This window comes from Balaenoptera borealis, assembly GCF_965194805.1.
Source record: "Balaenoptera borealis genome assembly, chromosome: 4".
Taxonomy (NCBI): domain Eukaryota; kingdom Metazoa; phylum Chordata; class Mammalia; order Artiodactyla; family Balaenopteridae; genus Balaenoptera; species Balaenoptera borealis.
The window spans coordinates 16,340,902-16,367,678 of NC_138861.1; the positions used below are offsets into that span (position 1 = coordinate 16,340,902).

Consider the following 26,777-nt stretch of genomic DNA (forward strand, 5'->3'; position numbering starts at 1 on the left):
CCAGGGAAGCCCAGGGTAAGGTTTTATAATTTCTGTTTTACAGATGGACAAACTGAGTCTCAGAATGTTAAGAACCTGCCCAAATTTAAACAACTGGTAAGTGGTAATGACAGAATGAAATCTGCACAGCCTATATTCTGATTGAAATCCCAATGACAGAATTTGAAGAGTATTCCATAGTTTGCCCTTAAAATAAGGTATTTGTGCTTAGCCTCTTAGGTTTTCCTCAGTGAGCCACAGTTTTAGTTAGCTGAATAAAATGGATAATTAAAAGCATCTAAAATTTCCTTTATGATAGAGAAAGAAATGAATGTTAAGAATGAATAATGCAGTTAAGTAGCTCTAATCATCTACTATGCATAGCCAACAGTCAACAGATATTCAACAAAGATCTAAAGGAAAAAACACCTTACACGTCTAATCGGATTTTTAAGAAAACAATGCACCTCAAAAAAAAAAGGACAATTTTCACCAAAAAATAATAAATTTCAGCAATTCTTATACCTTGAGAGATCACGTTTTCCTATTGTAGGGCTGTATCGTGGCTTCAGACAAGTAAAACTTGGCGGTCTAAAGAGTGTATATAGATGTTGCAAAATTTTTATAAATATTAACCAATCTTTAAATGATGTGGCATGGTGCATGTATACATATTCTATAAGTGCATGCATGTGTGCACAAATTAAATTTTTTATTACAACTTATAAACTGTGCCTACATAGGACAACTTAAAATTAAGCAACTAGAACTGTCTGCGCTTTTGGTCTGGATCACCTATGCAGAAAAATCTTCATTATGTTTTTCTCAATGCTGTAGTAATAATGTTTACCTAAATGTTCAAACCTAATCCTTAAAAATAATTGCCAATCACTTTATTTGGACTAGAATAAAATGTAATTAAAATTAGAAATATTTGATACTTGCCTAAAATGTGATGTGATATCGCAAATTGACCCCAAAATACAGCTCCTCACAGAAAATTTTTTTATATAAATCCTGGACTGGAGGTTCTAAATGTTACGCAAATGAAAACAGTACTGACAAGGACAGAATATTCTATGGTTTGGAATAGCCTTCATTCGTTTAACCAAAACATAGTCAGCAGTGAATATGCAATGAAGAGTAAAAACACACATGGCCCATACTTTTAGTGAAGCTGCTGGAAGTTGGGCCAGTTTTTCAGATTATGAAGATCAAGCGCCTTGTTTTCCAAGATTTTCAGGTGGTTGACAGTGAAAGTTTGGGGAGGAACGTGTGCAAACACACAGTGCTGATCAGCTGCCCTGGTCAGAGTGGGCACATGACCCTTTAGAGCGGAGAAAGTGATGGATTTGCAAAATCTCCCACTGCTCCCAAAGCTTTCCCAAGCTCTGCCTCTAAGTCCACTGTCCCTGCAATCAAAGTAGCATGCTCGTCAGCCTGGATAATCATTGTTACATCAATGTCTGCATCTGGTGTTTATCTCTTGGAGAGCCAAGCAACAGAAGGCTCCATTTCAACCACGCATTTTAAAATCTCTACTTGGAACGACACTTCCTGTGTGCCCTAAAGGACGTACAGTGAGTGCCAAGTTACTGTGTTTCCCATGGCACATCCACATGGAGAGCACTAGGTAAAGAGTACTGAAGCCCCCAGCATAGAGGTTTATAGGTCCCATGAAGTAATGAAAGAGTGTAAGAAGGGAAAGGATGTGTACGTGGCTCAGTCACTCACTGATCAGTTTCCTCTTCTATAGATTGGGGGATAATACCTATTTTACCGGACTCAAAGATTAATTATGAAGGTTAAATGTAATAACATACAGACATTGCTTTATAAATTATAAAGTTAGATAAAAAACTAATAGTGATAAAAATATTAAACTGTTCTTCAAATGCAAGACACTAGTATCTTATTCCTTAAATCTAACACAGAAAATTCTTTACATCTTTGAAAGTTGCACCTTCCTCATTCTGTTGTTGATTTATGTTTTAATCTATGAATTAGGGGGTTTCTAAGCTCCAATGACCTTATGCTGGAGTCATGGTTACTACATATAAATATATGACTACCTGATATAGGGTGCCTAGCGTACACAATAAAAAGGGAAAAGAGGGTGTTCCATCTGTATCATAAACACACACACACACACACACACACCCCTAAAAATTGAAACAACATAGAAACTTGAAACATAACCAAAAAGGATAACTGTGGTAAAGTGCTCCTAAAAATATCATGACCAAGACAACAATTTTGAAAATTAAAATACTAACTCAACACCACAAATATATACTCTTCCAGGTTGGGATTATGCTATTTCTATCCTTGTACTGGAAAAGAAAAATATTTTATAGTCATGAAAAGTTGGAATTGAGGCACAGTATCAAAAAAGGGATACCATTAAGAAGAGACATCATTTTGGCATGATCACACTTCTGTTAGGGAGTGCAAATACATTCTTTATGAGAATGTGCCATTGATTACATACTCTGCATTTTAGCACTGTTTCTAAACATACTGTAATTATGTTAAGTAACTCATTGAGGCTCTGATTTAGCTTTTTTTCCCCTCAAGCAGAAAGATAATGTTTGGTCCAAAAAAGAAAAAGCCAGTAGACAAATCACATTTATAAACTCTGCAAGTGACATGAGTGACGTTAAAACATCTGGGAGATGTTAGAGACTGCATTAACTCTAATCATGGATCACATTATGGCAGAATTTTTTTTCCTTAATGAGGAGAAAAGACTGTGATAGTGAATGTGTTACTCAACATAACCCTGAAGTCCTTGTCCGAGAACTGATAAAGCACTAGAAGAAGGCCTTGCCCCACCAGATTTCCAGAACTAAGGCCACACAATCTCCTTTATGTTTGGCCTACATGTCACTGGTGATGGTGTCTGAAAAAACAAGGCCCACTTTCTTACTGCAAATAAATCATCAGCTACCCAGCACCCCGTATTTACACTGAACAAGATGATGATCTTTGTTCCCTTTCTTCGAGCAACACTTCATTCATCTGTTAACTGACTAACCTAAAGAATAGGTCACTACAGACAAGACTCCATATACAATGGTAAGATTTAAGCTCTTTATAACATACACAGAAAAACCTGACTTAGTAATTATGCTACGAAATATAGTTAAAATATTTTAAAATATTGACCTTAAATATGCACATTTATAGAGAAAACTATCTGAAGATCCAATGTCAGGTATGTAAATATGGAGGAAGGCCTAGGAAATTAACAACTGTAGTAGCTCACTACAGTTGGAAGAACGTTGTCATTTTCAATATGCAAAAGAAAAACCATCTCACTTTAAAAAGTGCTTTTCAGGCATTTAGTCTAGAAGAATTATATTTTTATTTCATTTATAAGAAAGTAATCAAATAATATCAGTTTTGTGTAGGGTTTACCTGGTGACTGAGTTCAAAGAATAATTAAGTAAAATATGACCATTCCTTTGATGAAGAGGTTATTTTCCTAAGGTATAAGTCCTTATAAACTTATGCAATTTTTTTAAAGGATGCATAGATGAGACTCTAGTGAGAAATATAATTCAGTATTTAAAAATACATGTGCAACACACACAAAATATATTGACTTGGGTGTCTTAGGGATAGAGAATTAGAGAGATTGGTTCAGAGTATTATTTCGGAAAATGTCTTACTTGAAACTCATTTTGAAGCTGAGAGAGAAAGAGTGAAAGAGAGGGAGAGAAAGAAAGAGAGAGAGGGAGAAGTTTGGCTAGAGAATCAGCTCCTATTTTCTAAGGGTCACACACTTTGGGAAATGTAGCTTCAAGGTTAAACATTTGGGGAATGTTGCTTCAAAGACACAGAAAAAAGGGAGTTAAAGAGAATTTTATGATGCTGCTTGGGTATACCGTTAAGCTGCAAGCAGCTGGTTAAGAAAAAAAACATTCTAGGAGAGTGGTAACTGACACCTGAACCCACTGAGAAGTGGGACTGGGTGCTTGGCTTTAGAGCAAGGCCGGAATCCCCCAGAGAAGTAAGAATCATTTGGTGGGAGAAACTAGAGATCTCCCTTCAGGCCATAATACCACCTTATCATTCCAGAGTGATTAAATGATTTCTCCCCTTTATAGACCATAAAATAGACTTAAGATTATTTCATCAACGCTACCGTCACCATTACTTACACCCAATGACCCAAAACATTGCTTCACTTACTAGTTCAGAAAACTTCAACAGAAAAGCAAAAATAAATACACCCCCTCCCACACACACACACATTTTCTTTTTTTTTTTAAACATCTTTATTGGAGTATAATTGTTTTACAATGGTGTGTTAGTTTCTGCTTTATAACAAAGTGAATCAGCTATACATATACATATATCCCCATATCTCTTCCCTCTTGCATCTCCCTCCTTTCTTCTTTAACTCTCTCCTCCTTCAAATGCTAATTCAGGCAACATTTTGACTGGAATTCACTGGCATAAAGTACAATCAACCTACCTGTCTAATTGCCTCACAGCAAACACTTTCCTATATCAATACAAGTGATGGAATTAATTGTGGGAGCGTTCAATAAATGTCTTAATTGTCCAGAACGCATAAGGGAACAGAAAGAGGAGACTTTTATGAATTTCCCATTTCTTCCACTGTCTGCCCTACTTACCTTCAAACCTAAATTGCAAGCATAGCTGAAGGTATTTTTGTCTTGCATAGCTCCTAATGCCTGCATCTTTAATAGAAATTATTTATAAAGAGCTTTTGGAGCATGCTGACTTCATAATAAAGAAGCTCTACTCCCAGAGGAGTCATTAACCCAGACATCACCAGTGCCTGAACCACTGGGAACCAGTGGGAAACTATTCTGTTAGCGATGCCAAGATGGATTCTTAGCCTTTCAGACATGCTGAAGTATATAGGGCTCTCTATCAACCCCCTAAAACATTGAGATGGATGAAGAAACTGAGGCCCCAAAAAGGTAAAATGACTTGCCCAAAGTCACAGAGCTTCTCAGGTCTCTAGATACCCAACCTAGAAAGAGATATCTAGATCTCTTTATAGATAACACCACCTCCACATACAGAATATGAAATATATTTGTAGGTGTATTGATGCTTTGTTGTGTCATTGTTCTAAGATACTCCAATTAATTCAAGACAAAAAGATAGTTGTTATTTCAAGTAAGGTTTAAACCTAAGTCAAGAGTAAAATTCAAGACTTATCCTTTTCATTTTTTATAATTAATTGACTCATTGTATTTGTTCAGGTTATATTGGTTACTAGAACAAACTCCAAAATCCAGAATGGTGAAACGTGATGGAAATTTACACCTGAACTCTGATAGAAATAGCTTGATCTAAAGAGATATTCATTATCTCTTTGGATAAGTGACTAAAAATAGAACATGAAAGTGAGATTTCTTGAGTCATTGAGGAAGCTGCATTTAAAAAACTATTTTCAGAAAAAATTTTAAAAGTAAATGCTGCTTTTTGGTAATTTGGGTACCTTTTACTATGTACCCTTATAAAGCAATAATTCCCCTCTCTGTCTTGGTACCCTAAGTAGAAATATCCACGTGAAAAATGCAAGAAAGGTACGTAGATCTTCATAAATTTCCCAAAATACTTGGTTAAAAATATGAACTCTAGAAAGAAATAATTGTTTATTTTTAAAAGTTCCTACCCATCTTTATATATTACAGAATGCAAGGGAGAATAAAATGAGTAAAATTATGTAAAAGTAAACATAATTCTCTATTTAATTTTATCATTCAATTTGATCTTGGCATGGTGAATGAGAAAACTGGCAGCTACAAATTATGTAATTCAACTTAATGAATATCAAACTGAAAATAACTGTCAGAAATGTGCATTTTTTCCTAAGAAAAAAATGACCAAATTTCTTCTAGTAATTTATTTCTGAAATAATTTAATATTACATTCTATATCATATTCAATTTTCCCAGATCATCTACAAATAGTCCCTGGCTGAACCAATGCATGTGAAAAAAGATATTATTTAAGTATTTTATTAAGGTATAGTTTATATATTTGATTAACAGATATTAAATTATATGTAAAATAATTTTTGTAAAATACCTTTTTAATAAAAGAATTAAAAACAAAACTCCCTCAATTATTCATATATTGGTACCTTACAAATGGCCAGAGAATTTAAATAAGCATTTTTAAAGTGCAATGGTAATATTTCTTTAAGTAAAAATAAACAAAGCTGGATGAAAGGCATTCTGAAAGAAGGTATGAGAGAGAGTGAAAGGTGTGTATGAGAGGAGGTGAGAGTGGTAGAGGGGGGTAGAAAGGAGGGGAAATGAGAAAGAGGAGGGAGAGAAAGAGATGTTTTATTAAAATTTTAACAACTTCATCATTACTAACAAGTTATTAACATTAAAAACCACTACCAAAAAAACCTGTAATTTATTTTTTTTGCCCTTGTAGTAAATAAAGTGTTCTGCATTTTTAATCATTTAAGGTTTAGAGTTGAGAGTCAACATCCAAAATCACAGTGGATTCTGTTACTACCTTCAAAACAAAGGGCTCCTGAAATCCCCAGCAGAATTCTTAAAATCACTTCAGTATTTTCATCTTAACCTTTCTTTTTCTCCTAATAGTGGATTTGTATCTCTATTAGAGACCACAGAGCAGAAGAGCCTGTGTTTCAGGCCATATGTTCTCATAATTGTTGTATTCAAATACCCCAAAGTCTTGTATAGTTTCTGATTTTGAGCAACACCAGGGACCAGAGCAAAGCACAAGAAATTAAAGGGCCCCTCACTTGTAGGCACATTTTCTAGCAAATTACAGTGTATTTCAACAACACTGATGGGTACTCTTGTGTCTTCTTTACCTGGGTTCCCTCAGAGAAGAGCCTGATATAGGGATTCCTGTGCCTTTGATTCACTGAAGGACACTCTCAGAAGAAATGGAGTGAGGGAGCAGGACACGGCAGAGGAGGAACTAAGCAAAAATCTGCTCTTAGCTAGAGTCAGGCTTCAGCCTTGTCGACAGGGAGCATGAACTGCCCCACAGTGCTGTTCCCACCTTGAAGAAACCTACAAGGCAAGGCAGCTCCTGCTTCAGCCAATGGAAATTCTTTGGAGAAAGGGACAGCTGTGAGCTTTTAGCCGCCAACATCATAGCAGCTGAGGGATGCGTGCACTGGGCCAGTAAAGAAGATCATGACAGGGAACCAAGATCATCCACTGTGGTGCCCATTCCTCAGAGATCTGCTGTCACCTCTCTTCTGATATAACTGATCATCTCTGCATGTGGCCGAAACAGACGTTAGGACAGATGAAAAGTTAAGATTGTAGTTGAAATGAAATGTGCCTGTGCAATTAATTAGGGATATACCTTGTGAAAGAATGTGTGGCCATGCTTAGAGAGAGAGAGACAGAGAGAGAGACAGAGAGAAGATAATAATAAAAATATTAGAAATAAATTTTTAAATGATTCTACTAGTTCCACTAAACTGACAATGACAGTACTGTATTCAAAGCTGAAAGATCAAAATAATAACAAAATAATTTTTATAATTTCTTTTAAAACGAGGTGCAATAAAAAAACAAATGTGAACTTGTCAGAGTTCCAATTCCAAATACATAATAAATCAAATTGAAACAATGTGACCTTTAGCAATAAATGTCAAAAGTATCAGTCACTTAATAAGATTTTTAAAAGCTTGGATTTCATCTCCATTACATGTATACAAATAATTTATTAATTTAAAAAAAAAAAAAAATAAGAAATATGTGTCATCCCAGCTAGGACTCAACTAAATAGCCAGTTAGAAATTTATTACACCAGAGATGTGATTTAAATTCTAGAAATTATCACTCTCCATGTTTAAAATAATTATTAGTTTACAAATGTAGCTTGCGCACCAGGCCAAATATCATGCTTTATGCAATGTTACCCAAAATGCTTTTTAGATAGTGATAATTCAATACATGTTTGAAAAGCTGAGATGAAATGGACATTGGAAAACTCTATAGGTTCACCAGTAGCTTTAATTCAGCCAGTGATGGCTGAACCATCAGGGAGGATGTAGGCTGTGAGAATAAGATGAAAAGCTGTGGATCAGACAAGGCTAGGCTTCAATCCTAGCCCTGCATTTAGCTGTTGGACTTTGGAAAATGACTTCAAACTGTCAGAGCCTCAGTCTCCTCACCTTCAATATTTTCCTGGGCTATCGAGAGGATTACAAGACATAAGGTACAAATGGTGCCTTGTATGTTTTAAACAACAGGGCCTATTATGACTGCTGTTAGGGAGGGGAGAAGCATGCACTGAAATGGAGGGTGCAACCTGCAGGCAGCTGGCAGGTGTCCGCGGGAGTGCAAGTTGTCTTTGGCCTGTCCTGCCCGAGAAATTTCAAATAAAAATTGAGATTTCTGGCTTTTCTTGAAAAACTGGAAGCCGTCACCATATCAGGCCCACACTCCTTCAGTGAGGACTAGAGCCTTCCGTCAGGCAGGGCGTGTGCTCTCTGGGGTGCCACACTCCCCAGCAGTATCTGTCATCCTCCACTCAGCCCACTTACGTAACTTCACTGGTCCCAGTAGCCACTGGAGCCTGTGACTGCTGGATCTGCCGAGGAAGAATAAGACTCAGAGGCATGAAATATAAATCTGCACGGGGGCATTTGCAGATGCAGTGCGGCATGGTAGAAAGCAGCTGGAACCACAGGAGCCAGGGGACCTGAGTTGTATCCCCCGTCTACATTAACACCTGTGTGAACCCTGGGCTCTATGGGGGTCTGTTTCCTCATCTGTAAAATATATGTTCTGGGTAGGTCAAGTTTCTGAACACAAGGCCAGTCAGTTCCCCATCTGGGTTGCAGCTTCTCATGTGTTCTTTTTAAAGATGATGCCAAATTAGTGGGTCACTGAAGCCTGGCTGAATTAGAGAAAGCCCTCCCTCCACATGCCCCTGTCAAAAAAAGAAGCATTGCACACCGACTTGATGGAATACATTTGGAAGCTCAAATGCCAAAAGGAAGTAAAATATACATAATAGTAGCAATTTTGAGAATGCTCTCCCCTGTGTTGCTGGCCTCATGCATTAGTTTTAACGGAGTAAATATAACTAATTGCTTCCCCACATTTATTCTTCTTCCTAAAATACTAATGAATGCTCAAGTACTAAAGTAATTAGATCAGTTTTATAATTCTTCTTGGGGGAAATTCCAAACTTATCCTCTTATAACTTTGCAGAACAACCGTTTGAAACCTGATGACTGTGTGTGTTTGTGTGTTTTTCATTCTAGAAAATTTTAATAAAATGACTTTTGTAAATTCCACAAGATAAAAAGATGTGAAACACATGTAGCTCAAATATGTTTCACCAAAATTTTCATCCAAGATAAGTACTGTTTAAAAAAAACAATCTTATGCAATTCTCATATCAGTGAGCAAAGACTGGAAGACATAATACAGTATATGGCAAATACATCTTGCCTTTGCCCAAGATACCTGTTTGCAAATATTACTTCTTTTCAGTTCAGAAATGCATTTTGGTCTTTTCAGTTGAGTTTCAATATGCTCTGAGGTAGAAATCAACAAACACAAATAAACGAACTTAGAGAAGGTTACTGTCAAGGTTTTCTCTGCTTTGTGTTCTGCTGTTGAGTATCTATGGAGCTGCCCAAAATGAATGTGTTGACAGAGCCTCTCAAATCATATGGCCATTTGGTGACAATTCCAAGCAGTAGAATGACAACTAACAAAAACGGGAGAAAAGGGGACAAGACCAACCCTGGCAAAGAATCTACTAGGTGTTTTAAAACAAATCTTGATTTTTAATACTTTTTGAAAAATAATCTGTTACTGGAAGGAATCTGTTTTACGTCCTACAATACATTTAATAAAACATTCAAATAGGTTTTATGAAAGAGTGAAGGTGCACATGTAAAGCATACTCTATTATTTGACACAGGCAAGAAAGTAGCTATTCTGGTTATCTATTATTTTCTTCAACATCAAGAAAGGGAAATCACTTCAAAAATAGGGAATAAAGTATATTTAATTTTAAAACCACTTTGAATATAAACTAACTTTTTAACCTAGTGATTTAGAAGGTACTGCAGGACCCTGCAGTGTCCTGGTAGGGTGATTATTCATCCTGTTAACCCAGGACAATCCCAGTTTATGCCTGTTTCCAAAAATAATAATTAATAGCTTTCCCATTCATTCACAGAAATGACCTAGTCAGTAATTATGTGGTCTCCCTACCTCCGGATCATTGTAATGAATTTAGTCTGCCATTCAACATGCTGCAGATAGACAGACATGTAGGTTCAGTGATAAAATTGTACCTGATAAAAGAAAATGCTCAATAAAAGAGGTTATGATATAAAATATAAATAAATATACTCCTATACAAATTTTAGTTAAGATATACTTAAATTTAGGTTAGTTCGATAATGAAAATAAAAGTTTTCAATGAAGAATGGTCAGAAATAGTTCAAAATAACTAAACTAGTATGTAATATAAGAACAAATGCATTACTTGCAATATCTATGAAGTTTTAAATTTGTATCTTAAAGTCAAAATTAAAGCCCAAACTATTTGAGTAATCTCCACAAAAGAACTATATTCCAAAACCTGTATAATTAAGTCAAGTTTTTTAAAAAGTTGAATACGTGCCCTAAATGGGCCTCTCATTTTCCAAAGTTGAAATGATATTCTCACAATAAGTCAATTTTGTTCTGTGTTGGGGTCTCTGAAACTAATCATGTGGATTGGAAAATGATACTAACATATATTACCAACATTAGACTAACAATGAAGGTGCAGAAGAATAATTACTTGCATTAATTCCCTCATGAATAAAAGTAGCTGAGAGCTCAATTTTAGTTTTTTTAAAAGAAAATGTAGCACTGAAGAAACCAATAATAGGAACCAAAACATATCTTTAATACAGATATGGTATCACAACTTTTTAGGATAAAGTTTTGAGCCAAGTGACAACATTTAAAATTCAGTATAAAAAATTCTACAAATAAATTCAAATAAACAAAATCAAATGACAAAAATTGACTGAATGTAATGTGGTCAATTTCGATTCCAAATATTTTAACAACAAATGATAAAAACACACACATTAATAAACAAAATATATCTGTATTTTGCATATTTTACACTACTTAGGACTCTTCATATTTTTCCGTGCCTTTGACATTGTTTTATACTAACTACTTAATAATTATACTTATTGAAACATAATAGATTAACTCACTTTTAATCACAAAGATATGCTACAAATTAGGGTTTCTGATCAGTGTTATCAAATTGAGTTAATACTGTTAAATTAATAAAAACTCCAGATTCTTGTTTGGCAAGCTGTGCAACCTTAGGATTTTTGAAATATTGGAGTAGCTCTCATCCTCCATATCTTTCTTCATAGTCCTGAAGTTGGTATTCTATAGAGCTATCAATATCAATATATATTTTTATGTATATCATTTAACATAGTAAAGCATTCATAATTGCTCTTATGACTGTTATTTTCATATATTTAGGAAAAGTGAATTGTCTGTTTTCACAGACTTATAATTAGTGGGTCAGATGAGAAGAACAGCAGTTGTTAAAAATTAAGAAGCCTTCATTTGAAAGACCATGAGGTGGCTTTCTTATTAATCTAAAACATGAACTTTCTTTATATGTATTTTTTAATCCAGTTATTTCAGAAACTTTTAATAAGATCCTACCACATGCATGGCTGTCACACTATACTGAAAAATCACTTTACAATCATCTCCCACATTCTTCCCACATTTTCGTTTTCACAATTCTAAAACTGGAAAATACCAGAGCTTCAGAAATATTCATTGGCATCCCATATAGTTTACCCTAGCAATACTCTTAGTTTCTCCAAATGACAAAAAGCATATGAAAAAGTTAAAAAGCCTTTAGTAAAGGGAGATCTAAGAAGTAAGAACATTAGAGTTCTAAAAATTATTATACTACCTAATTTAAAATTAATATCTATCAATTTATCTATTTATCTAACCATCTATCTATATTTTCAAACATTTGTGAAAGATGTTAGGCAAGATATACTTATGTTTTAAATTTTAAATAAAAGTTTCAGAACTGTTCACATAGATCCGTCTGGCCCTTTCAATTTAAATTTACCTGAAGAATTTTAGTTAAGTATAGAAGGCTCTACAATTGACTTTGAAGTAGTTCTTCAGGTTACATATGCTTAACTTTATCCATTTTCCCACCCTGGAGATTGATGCAAAAGACCCTCCTCCCCTTCATATATCCTTTATAGAGAAGGGCAAATATCTGCCATAGCAATCGTCTACCTTCAAGCACTGACATCGTTTTATAAACATCAGAGCACCAAGGAGACCATTACTCAAAAGCCAAACAAGTTTTAAAACATGTAAAACTATTTAAAAGGAGACAACAAACCTGTGCAACTTGACTAACTCAAACTCTGTTGCTGAGAGATGCGGTAATGTCTGGCCTAAAGTAGCTTGGCTACAGAGTATGTAATAAAACAGCTAAATTTGGATTGGAGACTCACTTTGCACTGAAGAAGTGTAACGAAGCCCTGGGAGAGCAAAGGCAAGAGCTACTCAAGAAATCAGAAACCAGGTCTCTGTAACTCCTCACTTCAAGGCAAAGACAAGTGCTGTTAATAGGAGAAAGCCCGAGGGAAGAATTGCTCTCAAAACTGAAAGGGGAAGAAAATGGGAAGAGGTGAACAGAGAATAGAATCTTGCACAGCTATGACAAAACATTTCCAGTGGCCTCTAAGTTAAGTGGGAGCAGTATTTATAAAAGGGAATGAGATACATTGCTTTAATTCCTTTCTTAAAATTGGCTAAGAGTTTATCCCAGCGGAAAGTTCTAGCACCAAATCATATTTATCTCTTTCAAAATATTTTTATTTGCCATCTTGTAGTTTTGTATATTTTATCTGCAATATTCATCTTCCATACAAGATTTTTAAGTTTCTTAAAAACGGGTACCACATCTAATTCTATTCTATCTCATTTATCTCTATGGGTTACAGCAATTAATATTTCCTAAATTGAATTGATCTCAGCTGTACTGGAATTTTTTCTCCATTAAAAAAAAAAAAAGGTTAAATGGAACTGTGGTTTGAGAGGATATACTACATGTTAAAATAGTTAGAAATATATTCTAACTTACACATCCACCAGCTCTAACCACATCTTTCTTCTCTATATAAATTTTAAATTTTGTTAGTGAGAATGCAGGTAAGTACTTGGATGCTTTGTTACACCTACATAAAATGAGCCCTATGTCCAGCTTGGTTTAATTTTACTTCACAATCTGAAGGAAAAGAACTCCAGATAAGTCAAAACATGCAGATAAATTTCAAGTCATAAAACTATTATTTTCCTTGTTTTTATCCATCCGTTTTTAGGTAATTCTTGAATCTCTCTTCCATATTTGGGGTCCACTTTGAACAAGGACTGATACCCTCTACAACTTACATATATATTTTTAGATGGAGTTATCTTAAGCATAATGCGTCAAGTGTGACTTATGTTTATTTTAATTTAGCTACAGAGATCTTTTCCTTCACATTTTTGAGGGCTGGTCTGTCCTGGTAAATTTCCAGAATAAATCTTATGTCTTCCTTTTAAGTAGGGCAAAATCTTGACATACAAGTACTGTGGGAGCTGAAGGCATTTCTGGCAAGAGCAGTGAATGACTGACTTCTCCACATGTTTTCATAGTGGTAAATATATGGTTAGCATTAGGCAGGAAAACAAATATTCCCCAAAATACGTACTAAGCACATCTGAGAATGAATGTGGTCTTACAGAGATATCATGACTCCTCTCAATTAGAAGGTGTTCAGTTCCATTCAGTTCATTCATTCCCACAACATAAAAAGAGCCAAAGTGTATGCTTACTTGGAAAAGAAAGAAAAAGCAAAACTCCCCGTTTAAAAATGTAAAAAGCTACCCAGGCAATTACGTTTTGTTGGTTTTCTTTAGTCTGTCTATGCCTCATAGAGTAGAATTTCCTTTAATATAAACCACAGCCTTTGGTCTACAGTTTAAGATGAAAGTAAAATATTGAAATAATAGTGCACTATCAAAACAACTTAGCTAAGTGCATTTCTTAAAGGGGAACTGGCATTATAAACCTACATTTAACATCTGTTTTATAACTTGATTACAAGTTTTTATTGAATATAGTTTATTGTATAGATCTTTATTCCTTCATAGTACCACTCAGAAGGGATGATAATATTTTATTTCTTTTGGAAAAATGTGAAAATTGAAAAATGTTATCACTGAAGGGTGAAATTCTGTACAACAATTGACAAATGTCTAATAAATTAATACATAGTAAACTAGTAAAATGTATATTAAGGTTTTGGTTCCCATTTAATACTGAGTTTCTTTTGTTTTTATTCTTCAAATTAAAAGTTACAATGGAGAAGATTGTTAACTTATATAATTAAAGTAAAAACTTTTGGTCATATATGATTATGGAATCAATGATCCAGTTTTCTTTGAAGCCATGAAAATTCATTTTAGAAAAACTAATTTTTCATTCAATTTATTCATGTGATACTTTAAAGAGCAAAGCTTTTGTTTACACCATAAACCTTTTAATCACCAAAAAATGTCTAAAGTTGTTAAATTACCCCTTTTCTAAATATGGAGTTCAGTCCTGTTTCAGACTTCATATCTTGATAATACTTCGGCATATGGAAGAAGGGGTTAATCTGCATAAAAGGAATTTATTACATTTTCTTTTGTTTTCAAAGAAGCATTCTTTTAATACTGCTCTCAAGCCAGTTTTTATTTAGATGTCTTTTGGTCTAAATTGCCAGTCTTGAAAGCTTTCCTAAAGTAATATTTGCCTCTTTAAACATCTCTCTGGCATTCCATTATGGGCACCTGCTGCTGATAATTACAGGTCTGTCTCCTAACCACTTCCTCTGCTTTATGTCAAGGCAAGATTCAGGCTTCTTGATCACATACAACCACCAGTTAAACACCACTGCATAGCTCTCTGTGGTAATTACTCAGGGCAAGTTGGGCCTGTGTTTACTGAAGTCTTAACAAAAAGAAGTAGTTACTTGTTATAATTTCCTCTTTGCTGGCAGTGTAGCATGATCCATAACATATCTTGGTGACCTTAAAAGTGCCTATGAGGACTTCCCTGGTGGCGCAGTGGTTAAGAATCCGCCTGCCAATGCAGGGGACACGGGTTTGAGCCCTGGTCTGGGAAGATCCCACATGCCGCAGAGCAACTAAGCCCGTGGGCCACAACTACTGAAGCTCACGGGGCCTAGAGCCCGTGCTCCGCAACAAGAAGCCACCACAATGAGAAAACCGCGCAGCGCAACGAAGAGCAGCCCCTGCTCACCTCAACTAGAGAAAGCCCACATGTGGCAACAAACACCCAACGCCGCCAAAAATAAATAAATAAATGTATTTAAAAAAAAAAAAAAGTGCCTATGAGAATATCTGATTCAATAATGCTTTATAATGTTACATTTCACTGTACTATTTCCTAGTCTAAGAAACAAAATATCCTGCCTCAATATAATAGACTGTGGTCCTAGCAAAATAACTTTCAAACAATAGCCAATTACAGGAAGACAACTGGTTTAATATGCACTCCCAAACAGACTGATTTTTCTTGACCCTGGGCTACTCTTCCCCCTTCCCCCGGCCCTCCCACCTCATATTCATACTATCATACTGCCACAGCTCAGATGTCTGTGCCTTACCCAAATTTATATGCTGAGTCCTAATCCCCTAAATTGATGGTTTTAGGAGGTGAGGCCTTTGGGAGATACTTAGGTCGTGAGGGTGGAGGCTTCATGAATGGGATTAGTGTTCTTCCAAAAGAGACCCCACAGAGACCCTATGCCCTACTGCCATGTGAGGACGCGGAGAGAAGCTGGCTGTCTGTTACCCACATGACCATGCTGGCGTCCTGATCTTGGACTCCCAGCCTCCAAAACTGTGAGAAACAAATTTCTGCGGTTTATAAACCATCAGTCTGCGTTATTTTGTTATAGCAGCCCGAACAGACTAAGACACGTACCCTGCAAGAGACTGATTTACTTTGTAGTGAAGAGAAAGATGAAGAAATACTCAATAGGACAATTTCTGACACAACAATAATCCTAATATAAAACAATTTCATCACCCAGTAGAAAGTCTATTTTAACCATATTCCATACGATAGAATTCTACAACTAAATAATCAGAAGTGTTCTCTGGGGCGTGCTAGGGTGCTGTTTTGACTTGTAGACCCCTTTAACTCCCCATTCTATGTTCAGGCAACTTGACCAAACCGGTTAACAGTCTAGTTGTGCTCACACTGCTTACCCATCAGTTGTGTCAGGTTTATTTCCTTCAACTACATGAGAATCCAAGTTCTTCATTACTTAACAGCCCCAAATTATAGGGTAGACGATCTGGATGGATTTCTGAACGGATCAGAATGGATTTCTGAAAGCAGGATAAGGAGACTGGTCTTTTAGGCACCTAAGAGATGGTGAACTTTCACTCCTGAGACCGTCCTTTCCACCCACAACTTCATAGTCAGCTCACTCTGTCCAGTAGCTCTCCAAGCGGGTGACGGAGGGAACCTGGAAAGTCCCTGCCAACCCTACCACAATGAGTAGTCACCAAAAGCCCTTCTACGACGTGTTATTTATGCATGAACAAATATGCATTCATCCAACATCATTCAAAAGATCTATACTGCATGTCAACTGTTTGTGTGAAGCATGAGTTTACGTGCTAGAGGTAGCACAATGAGATGGTTCCTGCCCTCCCCATGCTGACATGCTAGCTGGGGACACAGGGAAAAGGAAAGAGTGTTGCCACTGGGTGTGAAAGGTAGCTTTATGAAGAAATAAAGATCTAAACTAAACATCAAGATGGAACAAAAGTCAGTCAGCAGAAAGTGATAGAATATGAGGATTGAACACTTGTTCATAGCAAAGGAATGAGTGTAAGCTGCATACTCACTCACTGCCAGCTTGTTAAAAATACCCGAAGGATGTCCTCTTCTAGGGCTGCGCTGGAACAACCTGTGCCAGGTTTGGGAAAGGTGCATGGTCAGAGGAGACTATAACCACAGAAGAGTTCCAGGAATGGAATTAGAGGTATAAGAATAAATATCTCCATCAGCTCTGTTAAGAAGTTTAGATCTGATTCTAGAGGCAATGGAAAGGCAACAAAGCGTTTTCAGGAAAAGAGCTTTACTGATGACGTTTGCTAGGATTTGCCTCACTTCTGTGTGGGGAGGATAGAGGAGAGTGGGGCAGCACAAGAAGCAGGAAGAACCTTCTTTAGTGATCCAGTTGGGAGAAATGGACATATTCGAAACATGTTTAGGTAATGTATGTCATCTTTGCTAATATAACATCATTAAAGGGTTGAATATGTTTAAATGCAAATCTCTAAATATATGAGACTGAAATAATTTTTTGTTTGTTTTAACAACTTGGCTTTCTAAATTGCTCCTCTCCTCCCTCAATAAAATAATAACAAATAAAAATACATTCTGGCACAAAATAAATATTGTTATATCAATTTTTTTAAAACTCCAAAACCTCAGTAATCACATGACAGAACTTCCTAAGACTGTTTAATGTTCAGAAAATTAAAGTTTTGAGAAGTTTGTCTTTATTTTAAAAAAAGCAAATAAACCAAAAAAACAGGTATAGCCTAGAAGAAGGGGTTATAAATACAGTCTCATCTTTTTAATGGTTGATTTCCCCTGGAAATCTTCAAAGAAAACTACTACAAACCAAATGTTATATACAGCAGAAAACCCCAAATAAGCAGTTTAATCAATCATTAAAACATTCTAGGTTGCTTCTGTTGGGTTTTTTTAATGGACTAAGATTCTATAAAGATAAGAAGTATTCATAGCTACGTAGGAACTAAACCACGCTGTTGATTCCAGAGTTCTTATTAATTTTATCTTTTAAAAGTGGGATGTTTCCTACAGTGCTGGACTTGGGCAAGTGAGGGGGATGTGGGGGGAGGGTTGAAGTTAAAAACTAAGAGTGTTAAACTCTGCTTTTTGGACAAAGAAAAAGGTAACGGGATCAGTATACAATGGGCTTTTTAAAGTGTTTCCTGTGTAGGTATCATTTTAGTGCGGTGAAGGAGTTATCCTTGTTTATTTAGTTAGTTAATGCATCTATTACATTCTGTTTGCTAAGGGTCCGCAATTGCATTATTTTCCGTTATAAATATTTTGGGTTATATTCTTCCTATGAAGTTGACACATTTTGAGGAAAAAGTTCTCTATGTTTTGTCTTATTTTAATTTTAAAATGAAGCATTTTAAAGAGTATTATAAAGAAGAACAAACAAGATTATTTAATGACACAGTAAACTAAAAAATATAGTACTGAAAATTGTTTATAGCTGAAAGCATTTTCTATGTCCACTGTTTTCAAAATACAGTTGTTACTTAAGCAACAGTACACTTTCATTTTATAAATGCATACTAGAAAACTTTTTTCAAGCAAAACTATGATCTGCACTTTTTTCCCCTTTCCCTTCTTATATTTCATAATTAATGTGTATACCTATGAGAAACTATAAGTTCAGCTACAGTTTGTTCATGAACTAATCCATTAGAATAATACTTTATTAAATGAAAGTGTCAATCACAACATATATGTTTAAGTTTGGTATCTAATTTCTCTTTTTGCCTATATATAACATGTCCCTTGCATATATAAGAACTTTAACTTTGCTTGGAAATTTCAGTTTAATAAATCTTGCTTCCACCCTAGGATCAGAAAATGCTTTGCTATATTAAAATTTCTAACATAAATGAAGGTTGTTTCCATTCCTCTAGGAAAAGTTTAAATGTTAGCAAAAAGTAAAGAATTTGCCCCATACACAAAAAATAAACTCAAAATGGATTAGAGACCTAAATGTAAGACAAGACACTATAAAACTCTTAGAGGAAAACATAGGAAGAACACTCTTTGACATAAATCACAGCAAGATTTTTTTTGATCCACCTCCTAGAGTAATGGAAATAAAAACAAAAATAAACAAATGGGACCTAATGAAACTTAAAAGCTCTTGCAAAGCAAAGGAAACTACAAACAAGATGAAAAGACAACCCTCAGAATGGGAGAAAATATTTGCAAACGAATCAACGGACAAAGGGTTAATCTCCAAAGTATATAAACAGCTCATGCAGCTCAATATTAAAAAAACAAAAAACCCAATCCAAAAATAGGCAGAAGACCTAAATAGACATTTCTCCAAAGAAGACATACAGATGGCCAAGAAGCACATGAAAAGCTGCTCAACATCACTAATTATTAGAGAAATGCAAATCAAAACTACAATGAGGTATCACCTCACACCAGTTAGAATGGGCATCATCAGAAAATCTCCAAACAACAAATGCTGGAGAGGGTGTGGAGAAAAGGGAACCCTCTTGCACTGTTGGTGGGAATGTAAATTGGTGCAGCCACTATGGAGAACAGTATGGAGGTTCCTTAATAAACTAAAAATAGAATTACCATATGACCCATCAATCCCACTACTGGGCATATACCCAGAGAAAACCATAATTCAAAAAGACACATGCACCCAATGTTCACTGCAGCACTATTTACAATAGCCAGGTCATGGAAGCAACCTAAATGCCCATCGACAGATGAATGGATAAAGAAGATGTGGTACATATATACAATGGAATATTACTCAGCCATGAAAAGGAACGAAATTGGGTCATTTGTAGAGACATGGATGGATCTAGAGACTGTCATACAGAGTGAAGTAAGTCAGAAAGAGAAAAACAAATATCGTATATTAACACATATGTGTGGAACCTAGAAAAATGGTGCAGATGAACCAGTTTGCAGGGCAGAAATAGAGACACAGATGTAGAGAACAAACGTATGGACACGAAGGGGGGAAAGTGGCGGGGGGGTGGGGGTGGTGGTGGGATGAATTGGGAGATTGGGATTGACATGTATACACTGATGTGTATAAAATAGATAACTAATAAGAACCTGCTGTATAAAAAAAAAATTAAATTAAATTAAATTTAAAAAAAAAGAATTTTCCAATTGTTTTTTCCAGTCTTTGTACTTATATTTGTCTTTATAAGTATAGCCAATGTATAGTAGAGAAAAATATAAACTGATTATTTCCTTAACATTTATTAGATACTAGTTTAAATGGAATATATTCTACCTTCAGAATCTAGCATAGGAAAAAAAATCATCTAAAACTTGTCCATAAAACCAAACACACTTGTGTTGAGTTTCCACATAGTTTTAATGCACAACTAAAATCTGATAATTTAACAGGATATTTTTAAATGTGATTTTTAAATCTACCAATTCCTTTTTAAGTATTTCACCTTTGGCAACATGCTTTTGTTGTTTCATGTGATATTTTTCCACCTGATGGTACCCCCAATTGAGTGCAATCCTCTCATTCTTGTGATATATTCAATTATTTTCATAATGGTGCCAAGTGAAAGTTGTTGTATGGTGTATAGACTTACATAATGAAAATACAACAGCAACAGCAATGACAGTCGCTAATGGCATTAAGCGCTTATCTGGTGCCAGGCACTGTTCTCAATTCTTCACTTTTGATAACCCTGTTAATCCTCACAATTCTGTGATGTTAATAGTATTATGATTCTGACATTCTACTTACAAATGTGGAGTGACGCTAAGAGATTTTAAACTTGTACGCAATTTTCAAGCTTAGAGTTTAGCACAGTTTATTCACTTTTACCAAAAGACTTATTTATATAAAGGCTGCATTAGTATTTCCCTAGCATAGTTGCCAAGAACACTCTTGATTGTAAACATTCATTTTTTTCAATGCATTTTGATTAATTTCTTATACCAGGAAATTATCAGACCTACACATACATGCATGTATCTAATATGTTTTAATTCCGTAACAGTCAAAGAAAAGAAATGTTAAACATAAAAAAAGAAAAAAAAAGTGATCTAAACCATTCACTATTCTAAACACAGTCATAAAATCACAGTAAAGAATAGACATTATTAAAGATTATTTTAAGAAGTTTTCCAAGCATAAATGAATGAATTTAGCACCAAACCAAACTATATATTGTGTTCACTCAAAATTTTTTAAAATGTAATTCTTTATCCAAAAAAAGATACATTGTAAAACTTCCCAGAAAGTAACAGTATATTAACATTGCAGGGTAATTTTTTTCTAAAAACTGTTCCAAACTCTAATGTAATAATTGTCTTATTTCAATCAGTCTAGCATCATCTTGTAATTTTCAACATAATTCAATTTCATAACACTCGTTCATAGATGCGTACAAATTTACTGTGCGGCCAAATATTATGGCATTCTCTTTTCTTCCTGCAATAGATTTATGCAACAGAAAAGGAAAAACATATGGGAAATAGTCACTTTTAACAGATGTCTTAGTTTGAAAAAACTGAAGTCAGTTTAGAATTAAAAATCAAAGCCCACTGGTTGAACTGAGGCATATTTGCATCTGTTATTAATGTTTGAGTTACATACTAAAGACAAGATTATTCATCAGTCCCTCATACAATATGTTAGTAAATGGGATTTTGGTTAGGAATTTAATTGCATAAAGTCTTTCTCTAGAAGCTTCCAATTCATTCAAAAATAAGCCTTTACAGTGGCCTGAACTGAATTAAAACAGTTACCAACACCAAAGAGAACTTCTTGATTTTATTATGAAATGCTTGTATGAAAATCTGTGAACATAAAAGGGAGATCTCTGCCACCCCATTGTGATTAAACAGTAGTCCTTTTCTTCTTTTTTCCTTTTCCTTTCTTTTTCTTTTTCCCCCCTTTTCAAGCAACGCAGGGTTATGTGAGGTATTTTTTTAATCATATAAAGAAAACTGAGTTAACTTTAAAATAAAAATAAACAAAAGATGTGATATCTCAGGTAAGACTTTAAATAAATTCTCAGGTTAGAACGACAAATAATTCTGAGTACTAGAAAGTGCGATGAGAATTCGAGTGACCATTCTGAAAATATGCACGAAGCTTATACCCAAGTGATTAGGGTCATAAGCTTCAGCAGAGCTCCCCACTGTTGCCTGTACAGGGTTTTACTGCTGGTCTGATAATGGGGAGGGGCGCTCGGCATGGAGGCTCTCGTAATACGTGACAGTGGTGTGAGTACGACAGTCACTCATTAATTACCGCCCTCTTGTCAACTCACGCACTAGATTACTGAGCAACCCTCACTGTCTTCACAATGGTCTCATAGTGACAGAACACTGTCTTAGAGAATTCTTTAAGATGAGTTATTCAAAATTCTTGGATTCTACTATAAACTTGCAGTAAAACTTCCTGTCTTTCAGAGGATTAAAATGGAGACTGGGAAATATTCAAAGGATGGAAAAACAGGAGGGGGGAAGAATATCAACATTTCAACCTCTGATTTCATTGTAGGCAGCATTAATAAATCATATTGCTTAAAAATAGTACCATAGTAATCACCTTCAAGGTATTAACACACATGAAGTTATATCTCTGTTTTCACCTTTTCACTTGTTCTCCTTTTTCAATCCCCTTTTACCCCCCTCTCCCCACTTCCCTGCCATTTACACACATAACAGGGTCTAAAGAGAGGGCTCCCTGTTGTTTCAAAATACACTGAGATACTAAACTCTGAGGCTGACAGTAAAAAGTCACTTCACTTCAAATGAGCATCTCAAAGTTGTGCACATTAATATGCGCTTCTATGGAAACAACTCTTTCTGGATTTCAGCTTAAGCTTCTCCATATGATTTTTCTCAAAGGCTCCCTTTTAAAACCATCACTACCATTTATTATCTTCCTGTTATATAGACTGTTACTTTTGTTTCATCACAAATCTCTGCCTGCTTATTAGCAGCCCTGCCACTACTATCAGATGACATTTGTTTTACTTAATGCATGTAGTTTTAGAAAAAAATTATGGAACTGCTATTACTGCATTATATGAAAAAATTCCAAGGTACATTTAGCTGACACTGCATCAGCTGCTATTTAAACTGGGCTTAGCTAATGGACTTTTAATGTCAGCAGGGTTACGTGCAGTTACTGGCTATTAGCAGAAATGGCTCCTTTCTATAAAAATCACTTTTCCTCAAGTGTGTTGTTTGAACATTCCTTTCCCTAATTTAGTGACTGTCACTGAATGCAAAACAAACTCAAGGACTGTGGAATCCACTCTTATCTTTAAGACCCTCTTTTTAACCTTGCAATTCAGCATTCAACAGGAAACCACTCTCATGAGCATTTAGACTTGCAGTCAGAAAACTTTGTGGGACATTATTATTACTTTGCTCTTCTTAACAGAGTATTACATATTTTCTTATGAAAACCCCATATCATCCATGAACATATGATATGTAAGACAGAGAACACAGGAAACAATTCCCTGCACATTAGAATTTATTGCATCTTTTAAAATCCTAGCTCATAAATGCCAAGTGATGTGGAAACATATGGCAATAATTAACATTTATATATTGATGTGTCATGTAAATATATATTAATCTGCATTTAATATATTAAAAATAAGGAAGAAAGTATATTATCCTTCTACGCATAATTAAATTTTTTATATTCTTCATTAGTAACAACCTTTCTTTTCCCCCCTCAACTAACTTTATCTTTATTCATTTAAATAAAGTTATCAATGGATGTAATGGAGAAATCTGGAAATAAAGCCACCTGTATGGCACCTGAGGGAGTCCAAGAAAATTAAACATTCTGCAGCCTGGAAACATAACTCCATTTTATTAACTCCATTTTATTTTTTATAAAAAAAATTTATTCAAATCATCACCGAATTCAGGGAAAAACAACACAACTGACTTCACCTTCAATCAGCCCGATCATTAAGAGGTCACCTCAGGCAGGGTGCTTACCAGGGGAAAGTTTGTCTCTCCTGAAGAGGGGGTTCCCACATGTGAATGAAGGACTTTACTCATGCACACAGGATAGCTGACCTCCTTTGGTCAAAAAATTACAGTCCACTGTGTACGAAAATACAGAAGTTCTTCTCCACGTGTTTGAAATAAGCCAGTGAACGTGGAGATACCCCAGTCTCTGTCATCTGGAGGACAGGAAGAAATTGTTTCTATCAGATAAGCCACCACACGAATGAGGCAGAGGTATCTCTACTGTACACTATTGTAAACAACTTAGCTACTGGTCGACAACAAGGCACTTTTTGCAGAAAAGAATATAATTTTGCAGTTAGAAACCAGTGATGAAACCTGATTCCCTATTCAATGACTACTTATGAATTTTCTTTTAGTAAAAGTTTGTTTTCATTTGTTTGATAGGTTTTGCTGTTTTTTAAGGATATTACCAAGGCTGTTTGAAAATAAACTCTCCTAAAACAAAAAAAGTTACACACACACACACACACACACACACAATTTATGCAAGCATATGTGTGTGTGTGTGTGTGTGTGTATATATATATATATATATATATATATGCTCACAGAGAATTACTGAACTATATATGTCTACTCCTTGTAACTCTCCACTCCATTAAGAGTCTGCCTAGAAATACCCTGCTAGGAAATAATTCCATAGTTATTTAATTTGATTAAAAAAATATGTATATCTTTCATGTGATCATCATTTCTAATAAATCCAATAAACTGATTACCCCCATCCCTATTGGGAAAACATATCTATTGTTAAAACTTTTTCTAGCCATCCTTCTTCTCTATTTTTTCATCAGGTTATAGTAAGTAAGCTCTAACTTTCTCCACTGTGGGGGGTGTGTGTGTATAACAAAAATAAACATATATTTTGATCAATATATAAGAGAAAGATATTGGCAACATTTCCTAAAAATGTAATTATATTAAAGATAAAATTCCATTTAAGCAAATTCTTTTCTGGGACAATTGTCCCTAATAACTCCCATATAATCCTAAGAATGCTTTTCAATTTCTGATGTACAGGTGAGATTTAACCTACAACACTGACATTATTAATGGCACTGTTTAAGAGTAGCTGAGGAAATATCAATGCATTTTATAAAGACCTTTAAAGGATTCTGTGTATCAGTATACCACTGATTTAAGTCTAGATTTCTCAAACAAGTACATCCTGCTCAAACAGGTTCAAGTAAAATCCAAATGTAACTTCTTTCAAAAATACATCTTTTAAATACTTTAGAAACTCTTTTGCTATGTTAATTGAAGTAGGTGTGTATCAAGACTCTATTTATATAAAGGTTCAAGTCAGAGTGCCCGTTGAATAATATTATGATGAAATACTGATCTTAGGTCTCTATTCCGATAGCACAAGCAATAAATCATTTGAACATGCCTGTTTTTCCTCAGCTTCTGAGAGCAGTTTCTGAAATGGGCTTCTGTTTTCCACCAAGTTGCATGCTCTGTGGGTGATGGCTGTAGTAGGCTGGGAGGAAAATGTCTTAGGCTCTTTCAATCCTTGAATTTGATCCTTAACACATTTTAAAGCTCATACTATCTCATCACCTTATGGAGATACAGAAGGAAGAAGGAAAGTTGCTAAAGAAAATGACAGGTAACGTAATTACTGTTTTATTTAGAATGACTCCAAGATTGCTGCTTGCCAAATTTGCCTCTTTCCACTGGGTGGCTACAGTGTGGATATTTGGCAAACTCTTTATTCAATGGAAGATAAAATATATCATTTTCCCTTAGCAAAGGCTAAATTCAAACGTCAACATATTTCACACAGACATAATGCTTAAAGTGAAATTGCCATTATTTACTATGTCTTTCTAATCATAAAGTTTTTGTTGTGGTAGTAATCTGGTTATTTGTTTGGTTTGGATCAGGGATAACACAGGTCTTTGACAATCACGTATAATAAAACAGCAACAGTACTTTCTTCACTGACTGTCACTTTTTGTTCCTGTAAAAGTTAGAGAATACCATTTGTTAAAGAGTAGTCTTTGATCTAGATCTTGAAATAATTTTTTTAGGTTCTTGAAATTCCAAAAAGATATTAGAATCATCTAAAACATTCAATTTGAATACAAAAAATGAACTTGCAAATTCATAGAGACTAGAATAGTCCCAAACTGTTCCCCTTTACTTTTATCTGATACATGAACATATTTCACTATGCCTGTACTTTATGAGGATATTATTACACCACATGCCCTATCATATTGCACTAAACTTTTACTGTCTAAGAGAATGTACATTATGCACTATTTTAAAATAATTACTTTTCTGTACAAATGGCATAGTTTACTTCTACACTGCTCTTTCATATTTTATATTAGGCACACTAATTTTCTTGAATTTTGAATCCATTTCTACTCATAGATATATTTACCCTTATAACTGGGCTACAGATGCATTTTAATGTGCAAGCACTAATGTGTTTTCACTGGAAATGAATGTTCATATATAAGGTTTTTATTCTGAACAGAGAAAAAAAGAGAAGACAATAAATTACATTTGAGTTCAGTCAGTCCATGATTAAATAATCAATTAAGACATTGACTAAAACTGAGAAATGTTAGCATTCATCAATAAACTTGTTAAATGTGCTGAGGGAGTTTCTGTTGTTTAACATCCTTAGTTAGAAGAAGAGATAATACACGTTCATCTACAGGAGGCATTTTTATGGCTCTCATAATTGCTGAGAAATGAATCTAGCCACAGGATCCAAATGACAATGATTAATGAAGATAAAACCCTTATCCTCACAACATTTTAAAATAAATAAGACTGGTAACTCTGGAGTTAAATTTGATTAATCAGTATCATCTGTTAACATGATTATTTGG

At 34.9% G+C, this 26,777-nt stretch overlaps 1 protein-coding gene and 1 long non-coding RNA gene across 3 annotated transcripts in view; one reads left to right on the top strand and one right to left on the bottom strand.

Annotated features, from left to right (window-relative positions):
• Positions 1 to 17,954, top strand: part of LOC309628637 — a 33,541-nt gene extending 15,587 nt beyond the window's left edge. Inside the window, exon 2 of the long non-coding RNA XR_014244607.1 lies at positions 21 to 17,954. This is a non-coding gene — a long non-coding RNA (uncharacterized lncRNA). The remainder of the gene's footprint in view (positions 1 to 20) is intronic.
• The window catches only part of UNC5C (unc-5 netrin receptor C), a 401,385-nt gene that overhangs the window by 366,236 nt on the left and 8,372 nt on the right, over positions 1 to 26,777 (bottom strand). The window lies entirely within an intron of this gene.